Genomic DNA, 7,890 nt, shown 5'->3' on the forward strand with positions numbered 1-7,890 from the left:
AGACAGCAAGTCATATTTTATCTACGTATTCGATAGTGAGAGGGTTTAAAGAGTCTGAGGTGTTTGCTTAACTTGTCAAACATTTGCTCGTAAGTTCTAGGTACACATTTTATGTTGATTGCTTATGTTGTTATAACAACACAGTGTCTTTGCATTGTGAATAATGGGAAGAGGATGAACAAAACATAATATAATCCTGTATAAAAGAGACAGGAAACAGGGCATCAAGATGCCTATGTTATAATGTACCCACAACATAATGTGGGTTTCCTCTTTTTCAACATGGGGGTGGCTGTTATTTGCTTAGTATATAAAATAAGTACTTATGGGCCCAATGTGAAATATACACATAATGTTGATCGCAGACTTGAGATTAAAATGACAATAAACAATACGCCTCAAGTGTCTATTTTAACAGTATATATTATGTGTTACTTTACCTCCTGACGAAGCGTCGTATGACGCGAAACGCGTAGAGGTGACGTCATATGCAGTAGAGAGGAAGCATCATTACGTTCCTTCGGGCGGCTGTGGTTCTTTCCCTGTGGTGTTTGAGCGCGAGGTGATGCGGTTTGAATTTTGAGCCAGAATAACATACCCACCAGATCATCTGGCATTTTGGGACCCTGCTATGGTGGTTGTACTAGTGCCCTCTCCTACCCCTCCTTCGAGCTCCCACAGTGATTCCCTGGATTCATTGTGATCCGATTTTTATGTAAGTTCTACATTTTATTTACACTATAAATATTAATATTTAAAAATGTATACTAATAGTGTGTTTCTTTTCTCTCTTTTTTGCGCTCCACTTTCTGTGTATATATATTCGGTTGTTTGCCCCGCTGATCACGGGAGAGTGAGGAGCTGCAGAGAGACTTTAACACACACTTTGGGACATTGCAAGATTTTTGGGACCGCGCGCACTTAATACTTTTTACTTTATATCTGGGGACTACAGCTGAATTAACTACATTTTGAGTAAATAAAAACTTTACTGAATGCCGCATTTCCTCTTTAAAAAAACAAAACAAAACCAAGAGTAAGTTAAGACTGCGTCCATACTTAGTGCAACCGTGTGGAGCGAACAAAAAGGCCGTGCCTCTATGAGGCAGGTCATAGAGCGCGCGATTGCCGAGCAGACAAAATTATTTGATTTGGTCGGGTCACGTGAGCAGTTCAGCCAATGAGGGCGAACCAGCTCCGTGACGTCCCAGCCGCGCCTCCCGTCGCATCTCCCCCTAGGCCACACATCGCCACTGCTGCAGGTGCGCGTGACGCCATGCGCTCCGTCGCACACACGCGGACAGCCTCAGCCTATGGAAGGAGGAACAACTCCAGGTATAGGGATTTTGATGGCATGCTGCTAGATAATGTGCATCAGCATTTAGGCTTCAGTGTAACGCCAAGTTGCAAGGAACTTACAAATGCATTATCATAATATACATAGATGTACAATATATGGTGATGTCACAAAGTTCTCAGATTTGTGTGTTTGTGTACATGAGCGAGATAATTCCGGCTAGCAGTCTCTTGTGCCTATCAACACTCTCAGGGGCTCTCAATACGTGGCCTGCGGACCATTGGTGCTCATGGAGGACTTAAACGTGGCCCCAAAAACTTCAAGCAGGTGTCTCCTGTAGCTTGAGGGCTTCATTGTCACATCTGGCCCTTCTGTCCTGAGGGTCGGTTATTAACGCTGGAGTCATCCGTCCCTATCTAAGATAACTGGCCCCTAATTGTTCCATAGGCTCTATATTCCATATGTGATTAACAGCTTGAGATATATTGTGGAGATTAGACTGGATCTATTCAGCAGCTACTGTGCATCTACATGGAGTGTACTTGGGATAATGAACTATACAATATTTATGATCTTATTTTTACTAGAAGCAGATATGGTAGATTTACAAGTCCTGGTCTAAATGTCTTCCCAGTCATTAGTACTAAGTTTTATAATTATCCATTTCTCCCATTTCCTTATTTATTTTAATTAAAACTATTGATGAAAGTTGACACGACAAATTTTGTTTACTTTTTTAAGGCATATGTGCACAACGATAATCATACTTCTTAAACTATATAACATCATATTCTTGGCCCAGACAATAGTGTAGGAAAATTGTGTCAATCACCTACATTTAACCTACATGACATGCCATTGTCATTAGCTCACTTTTGTCTTAGCAGAGACTGCCCTTTAAAACAAGCGCTGTGTGCGGTGGCTAAGTTTTTGTGCCGCTACTGCCGGTGTATGTATGTGTGTGCATAATGTTAATAAATATTTTATTCTTTTACCAACGTGTCTTTTAATTTGAAAAATATATAATAAATGACACATATACATATACACACACACACACAACATGTTGCTCCCGGCAGCACGGACCACCATACACAAAGTGTGCGTCACGTGCACGCGCGTTCGCACAGGAGCGCGCCCGCACCTACTATAGAACGTGCCTAAGGCCTCGGTCAGGCTCCCTGCTGGCGTGCTGATGCTCAGAGAAAGCGGGTGCTTTCCCTGGCCTTGCGGTTGCTTACCGCACGCGCCGTCAGGGGGCGGGCCGGGGGCGGGCACGTCACTGGCCGGGGGCGGGCCGCTCACGTGACCGGCCTGTCGTGCCGGCAAGCGGGGGAATTTTAAATTTCCCTAAGACCTACGCTTCCGCGCGCTTGCGGAAGCGTAGGCGAGCCCCTACTAAAGCCGCTCTAATTGCGACTGTAGGGGCTCAGTGCTGAGCGGGAGTGCGCCTCAGCGCGCTTCCACCAGCAAGCAAGTAACATGGCCGAAGCTTTAGAGCAGGGGTGGGGAACCTTTTTTCTGCCAAGGGCCATTTGGATATTTATAACATTGTTTGCGGGCCATACAGACACAGACAGACAGGCACACGGCAGGCACACAGCAGCCATGTAGGCACACAGAACCCCGCCCCCCTACCTCTGGTAGTTGCTGCTGCTGGGGGGATCGTGTAGGGGGGATGCTGGGGTAAGTGCGGGGGGAACTGCTGGACAAGCATGGGGGAAGTGCGGGGAATGCTGCGGGGGGAGTGCGGGGGAAGTACGGTGGCTGCTGGGGGATCGCTGGGGCTAGAACAGTGGCTGCTGGGGATCATGTAGGTTTTCCGGCGCCTCACACCACCTCCTCCCTCCCCCGATCGGGCGCACGGCGGCCATTTTTTTTTAAATTAGCGCGACCCCGGTTATAGCAGTTGCCTTAGCAGGGCCAGACCAAATGATTTTGAGGGCCTTATACTTCCCTCGGGCCTGACGTTCCCCACCCCTGCCTTAGAGGGAGTAGATTAAGCTATAGAGAAGGAGATCATTACGCAATTTCCTTGTAAATAGACACTAAAAAAAAAACCCTACATTTATTTTTTCCTGAAGTTTTAATACTATAAAACGCAAATGTATCAAATGGATAACCTTGTGCGTGGATATAATATATTATGTAATAAAGAATACGAGCACTCCTGCAGCCTTTCCTAGTTTATTCTCTCCCTCCCAAGCCTTCAATAAACATTTTAAGAAGACATTTTGCAATGCCCTAAAACTAGTCTATAAATCAGGCGTGTGTTTACAGGCTTACAGAACAAGTTTCTGTTTGTTTTGTTTATCCATTATCTCGTTAGAACTACGCTTATCTCAATAGCTAGGAAACACAGAGTACCAAACAAGCCCTGGAATTTAAGCTTTACCATTCGTTTATTATTCAACTTTACTCTTTTCTTGATAACACTTATTAGGGTGCACGAGAAGCGGTGATGTGCAGCCAACATTCATTACACATAGGGTGACCGTATGTCCCGGATTTTTATTAAACATCCCGATGTCCTGACATTATTCTTAAAATCCTTGAAAAGCCACAGTTTGGACTACGTAACTAAACTCTTAAAACCGCAAGAATACACTGCATGTTTTTATGTAACCCAAGGGGAGCGCAATCTTTTTTCACTGCGCCCCCCCCCCCTTTCTTACCTCGGCTCCGGCGTCATGACGTCACGTTGCCATGGCAACGGGATGTCACATGAACGCGTTGCCATGGTGACACGTCTCCAGAGCCAAAGTAAGTGCAGTTTACAGAGGCCTTCGCCGCTTCCCCGACACTTAATTTAAGTGCCTTCGGGAAGCACGTGGGGCCTCTGTACACCCCGCGCCCCTCCCCCCGCAGACAATCTCGCACCCCCCCAGTTTGCGCACCGTATAAGAAATTCTTTTTCTATGAGAAAAGGGAACCACAAAAATCAATACAATAAAATCTTGACGTAACTTTGGACAAGTTTCACAAGAGACTTCAAATTTGAGTCACGCCTTCAGTGGGATTAGTATCTCGATGTCGCCATTTGCTTTTTGGTGTCTATTGCAGAATGATGCCCAATGGAATCACATTCTTGGATTCACACAGACCGAGCACAACCGACACGCGCGTTGCCAGATTGCTGGGCTGAAAATTATTCTTGGACATGTGCAATAACAGTCATATTTATTCAGATTTCAAAATAGTTTCTAATCTCTCTCTGTTATTATTTTTGTAACTAATGATTACACTCTAATTGTTTTATAAAACATGTAAAAATACGTTTTTCTAAATAATAATGCTATAAAATGTACCACGTCTATGAAAAAAGGGATGGGAACTGCGTTCCACCACGTCCCCCTGAAAATGTCCAATGTCCAACAACTAAAGCCCAAGTGTGTGGTGACCGCGCTGCCCACCAGTGCGAGAGTATTATAGTTGGTGCACTTGTAAGGTTACCTGCCGGGCGCTCCAGCACCTGGTCACTCCAGGTGCAACCAGAATGGATCCACGATCCAGCGACCTTTGCACCCGCGTCGTGATCTCCACGTGGAAGGTTGTCCTCTGAGGTGATCCCACCTTGGGGTAGTCTCTTTGGATTGAGGGGGCTGGTCCCAGACCCCTCTCCTGGATATACAGCGCCCGCTGGATCCCTAACTTTCTATGCAGCTCTAATGGGGCAGGTTCCCTATCCTAGGGCCTGTCCCTACAGCAGCCACAAACTGAAGGGTGTCTCAGGGTCCTAACTGGGGCCTAGGGGGATTCTGGCCTTGTGCAGAGGGTCACTGACCCCTGCACACTCACCACCTACCCCTAGCCTCTCCTGTCGCTGACTGACTCAACGTGCTCCCGTCAGCCCTTTCCTCACTTCCCTAGAGGAATCCTCACACCCTATTGGCTCCTTGGCGTCAGGTGGTCATCCATGGTACTCATGGGACTTGTAGTCCCCTACTATAGCCTCCTCTTGATTGGCTGCCCTTCACACGCTTACCACTGCGCATGCGCGAGCTCCCAGAGGGCCTCCTCCACTCCTAACCTCAATGTGCGTGCACAATCCAAGATGGCGGCCCCCGCTAACCGGGTGCGCCGCGAACTCCCGCGACTGGCTCACCCCACCAGCCGCCCTCGTCACGCAGCTCCAACACCAGCACGCCCCCTCGCTCATGCCCCCACCCTTGCGGCCAGCCGGCGGGTCCGTCACTTACTCCGCCCCCGCGACTGCCGCCAAGGTAAGGAGGGTAAATGGAAGCCCAATGAGAGCGGGGCTACATGTAGCAAATAAAAAGATCACTTGTGAGCACATTCACATTAGGCAGGTCTGCAACCCTGCCTTTCACCATTATCACCCAGCAGTGTTTCCACTGCAGCAAGGGATTCTGGGAAATGACATGCAAATGAGCACACTGTGTCACCTTTTGCCTGAAAAACCATTGTTACATGGAGCCCATATAAGCTAATGCTTGCTGTTAACACAGCCTTAAAGCACAGCATGGGAATCAGATGCAAAGTCAGAGAAACCATTCACACACATGTTTCAACCTTAATGGGTATCATCAATGTGAAGTTGGTTGTACTGGTGGCTTTACAATTTTCAAGGCTGTAGGGTTTACCATCACGTTTTAAGTTATGGTGGGTGAAAAAGACAACAAGAAACCTCTACCGTATTGCATATAGCAAATAAAAAGATCACTTGTGAGCACATTCACGTCTTAGGCAGGTCTGCAACCCTGCCTTTCACCATTATCACCCAGCATACAGTGTTTTCACTGCAGCAAGGGATTCTGGGAAATGACATGCAAATGACCCAGACCTCAACCCGATTGAAATACTGTGGCTGGACCTTAAGAGAGCTGTGCATAATCAAATGCCCACAAACCTCAAAGAACTGAAGCAACGTTGTAAAGAAGAGTGGGCCAAAATTCCTCCACAACGATGTGAGATGTGAGGCAACATCACAAGCCTATACAAATAGGGAGCGCCCCAACCTCTTTTCTTTTTGTCACAACGATGTGAGAGACTGATAAAGTCAGACAGAAAATGATTACTTCAAGTTATTGCTGCGAAAGGCGGTTCTACAAGCTATTGAATCATAAGGTATACTTAGTTTTTCACACATGGCTTCTCCATTTTGGCTTTATTTTTGTTAAATAAATCACGACACAGTGTAAAATGTCATGTGTTGTTGTTCATCTGAGGTTTAATTTACTTAATTTTAAGACCAGCTAAGGAACAGATGATTGTTATGTCCTGATATGTAAAACCATAGAATTCAAAGAGGGTGTACTTTTTTTTCACACAACTGTATATATACAGCAGCAGCCCTTGTCGATCCACTTCTGGTGAAGACTCCCCAAATAATATTCAAGGTACTGCAGTTGCAAACCTCGCTTCACCACGTTGCTCCATCAAATTTCGCCGGGGTGCACACGAAGAAGGTTAAGATATCATAGAAAAATCAGGCACTGCAGGGACTTTAAAAAAAGTCTTATTAAACAGTCAACATTTCGGTTCTATAAAGAAACTTTCCTGAGTACATTGTAGTAGATACACAAAAATAGAGTTCCAACAGCTACTCTCAGGAACTAAAAATGATGCAAAAAGATTTTATTCATTGATCTCTCTCACTGTCCTCTCTCTCCCTTATTTAGATGCCAATTATTGTCTACCAGACTATTACTCACACAAAAAAGGGTCTAATCATAACAATGAAAAGAATAATTAAGAAACAAGGAGGGTGCTAAAGACTATACAACCCTGCTTGAGACAACAATCAAATATAACATCTACAGTCAAGCACACCAAGAAAAAAAGGATATGTCAGCATCCAATGTTTCGGTGCATGTAAGCACCTTGAACAGATACAGTACCAGATTATAAGGCTGCGGTCCCAGTCATGTCTGTGACACGCGCGCCCGGCAGGGGGGGCGCGCGTGAACAGCGCTAACCGCGATCTCCAGGAGAGAGGGAAGATTGCGACGGGAGGGGGCGTGGTCGGGGATTTGCAGGGGCGTGGCCATCACATCACACGGCTGGTTCGCGCCGGTGGGGGCGTGGCCACGCCTCCGTCGCAAGGTTTGAACTCAATTTCATTGAGTTGAGAAAATCTTGCAGTATGGCGCGGCTGCACCTTCAGCGTGAAGGTGACTACTGGGCCCAGCCCCATTGAGCGGCGGTGCTTACACGCACAGCGCACGCCGAGGCGTGCGCTGTGGCAGTGACTGGGACCGCAGCATATTAGGGTTCTGAACTTCTGATTAGGGTAAGGGGTAGGCTTGCATATTAGTGTTAGGCTGGCATGTTAGGATAAAAGTTATGCTGGCATAATAGGGTAAACTTTGTTAGACTTTTATATTAGGGTCGGGCTGGCATTATTTGAGTATGGGTTAGACTGGCATATTAGGGTTAGGCTAGAATTATTAGGCTGGCATATTAGGGCTAGGCTGGCATTATTAAGGTTAGCTTGGCATGTTAGTGTTAGGCTGGCATATTAGGGTTAGGCTAGAATTATTACGGTTATATAGGTATAAAGGTTCGGTGGCATTATTAAAGTAAGGGTTAAGGTGGCAGGTTAGTGTCAAGCTCAAGAAGTCTTTTATTTA

Source organism: Ascaphus truei, chromosome 14 (genome assembly GCF_040206685.1).
Source record: "Ascaphus truei isolate aAscTru1 chromosome 14, aAscTru1.hap1, whole genome shotgun sequence".
In the NCBI taxonomy this organism is placed as follows: Eukaryota; Metazoa; Chordata; class Amphibia; order Anura; family Ascaphidae; genus Ascaphus; species Ascaphus truei.